This window comes from Hylobates moloch, unplaced genomic scaffold (assembly GCF_009828535.3).
Source record: "Hylobates moloch isolate HMO894 unplaced genomic scaffold, HMol_V3 SCAFFOLD_11515, whole genome shotgun sequence".
NCBI lineage: Eukaryota > Metazoa > Chordata > Mammalia > Primates > Hylobatidae > Hylobates > Hylobates moloch.
This window is the reverse complement of record NW_026663790.1, coordinates 1-2,003: the sequence shown is the minus strand read 5'-3', so window position 1 is coordinate 2,003 and position 2,003 is coordinate 1. Positions and strand designations below refer to the sequence as shown.

The 2,003-nt window shown below is 58.3% G+C and overlaps 1 long non-coding RNA gene across 2 annotated transcripts; it reads right to left on the bottom strand.

Moving 5' to 3' along the window:
* Positions 1-17: 17 nt before the first annotated feature.
* On the bottom strand, positions 18-1,997 carry LOC131382821 (uncharacterized). 2 transcript variants are annotated; one of them, XR_009212401.1, is made up of 3 exons: positions 1,647-1,997; positions 430-1,315; positions 18-125 (listed from the first exon to the last, which is right to left on the bottom strand). It is a non-coding gene; the product is annotated as an uncharacterized LOC131382821 (long non-coding RNA). The 2 variants fall into 2 exon arrangements; XR_009212402.1 differs by having other exon boundaries at positions 37-125; positions 406-1,315.
* Between the last annotated feature and the right edge of the window lie 6 nt (positions 1,998-2,003).

Here is a 2,003-nt window from a genome sequence, read left to right as displayed (position 1 = left end):
AATATCTAGTTAAATGTGCTTATTACAATTGAAATATCGAAGAAAGTCTAGCAGGAAGGAGCTCTTGGCCTTTTGGAACATGAATGAGAGATTGTTGCCACAGTCACTAGGTCTAGCATTTAGACCTGCAAGGAAGGGCAATAAGCATTAGGTAAGGATAGAATTTGAATTCTTTCACTAACTAAAGAGTAATTGGCTGGAAAAAAAAAAAAAAGAAAAAGAAAAAGAAAGAAGACCTGGGAAGCAGGAGGGGGCCTGTGCCACAGTCCAAGCCACAGTTTGAAATCCCTGCCACAGGAGCAAGGAGGTTTCTGCAAGATTCACCCCACCCCCAACCCTCCACCCTCAGGCAGCCCTGACACATCCTCCCCCGCACGCGAACCCAGCCGCAGTCCGGCGCAGTACCATTGGTTTCCTGACATTACTTACACACAGAAGATTCAGGGAGACAGTCCGCCTATGAGCAGAGGAGAGGATGTCCCTGAAGAGTGACACAGGAAGTGCAGAGGAAATGCGACAGCACCTGTCCTGGTAGACAAGGCCAGTCCCGGTCGCCCTGCGCTGATTCCAGGATGCTAGGGCAATCAGCCCTGTGGACCCCGTGGAGAGGTCAGGCCGGAGCCTCAGAAGCCGGACACCCAAGGGCTGCCGCGGAGGACTGCTGCGTTGCCCTGCCTCAGGGACTGGTTTCTAAGTCAACCGTGGGAACCAATGTGATGGGAGAATCAGCTCGCCCCTCGCGCTTGCGCGGTGGCTGGGAAAGCGCACTCCGCTCCCAGCAGTCAGGCTGCGTCCCCTTTAAATAAGCGCAGCTGCGCCCCAGCAGAGGGGGATCCTGCTGCAGCCCCGGCGCTGCGGCTGGATCCGGGGTCCAGTTTGGGGCCGCGTGGGGGAGGGGGCCGCGGTTGTCCCAGGGCCGAGCACCCAAGAGTCCAGTGTTCAGGACCTCCTTGAGCCGAGTTCCACCGATACAGCGGGAACTTCAGGGGGCCTGCAGGGTTCTCAGAACTCCTCTTCAGATGTGACTTTGGACCCCTCCGAATGAGAATGGATGGGCTCACCACATCTGGTCAGGTGGGCCAGGGCCTCGCTGCAGCACAGAATGATCCCATGGCCCTGGAGGCGTGGTGTCAGCTGAAAATTCACTGATCCGTGAGCCCTCGGCCTCCCTCCTCCTTTAAAAGGGCAGTAGACCGCCCCGCTTCTAAAAGCCCTGGGGCTCCTGCAAGCCGAAACCGCTTTCCAGGACACGTGTAGACAGGGACCCGGCGAATCCGGGGTAGAGACGAGGCGATCAGGCACGCACTGACGTATCCTAGAGCAGATGGCGTGAATGCGTGTCACCGGAGGCATATGGGGCGATGGCGAAACCAAGAAGGGTGTCCAGGCATGTGCTCGGTGACAAGGGGGAACAAGTGGCATTTCCCTGAGTGCCAAGGGAAATGAAAGAAGACCTGGGAACCAGGAGGGGCCTGTGCCTCAGGCCAAGCCACAGTTTGAAATGCCTGCCAGGGGAGCAATGCGCTTTCTGCAAGATTCACCCCACCGCCAAACCTCAACGCCCAGGCAGCCCTGACGCATCCTCCCCCGCACGCCACCCCAGCCGCAGTCCAGCGCAGTACCTTTGGTTTCCTGACATTACTTACCGGCAGAAGATTCAGGGAGACGGTCCGCCTATGAGCAGAGGAGAGGATGTCCCTCAAGAGTGACACAGGAAGTGTAGAGGAAATGCCACAGCACCTGTCCTAGTAGACAAGGCCAGTCACGGTGGCTCAGCGCTGATTCTAGGATTCTAGGGTAACCGCCCTGGGGTCCCCTTGGAGAGGTAAGGCCGGAGCCTCGGAGGCCGGACACCCAAGGGCTGCCGCGGAGGACTGCTGCGTTGCCCAGCCTCAGGGACTGGGTCCTAAGACAACCGTGGGAACCACTGTGACGGGAGAATCAGCTGGCTCCTCGCGCATGCGCACAGGCTGGGCCAACTCGCGCTGCGCTCCCAGCCGTCA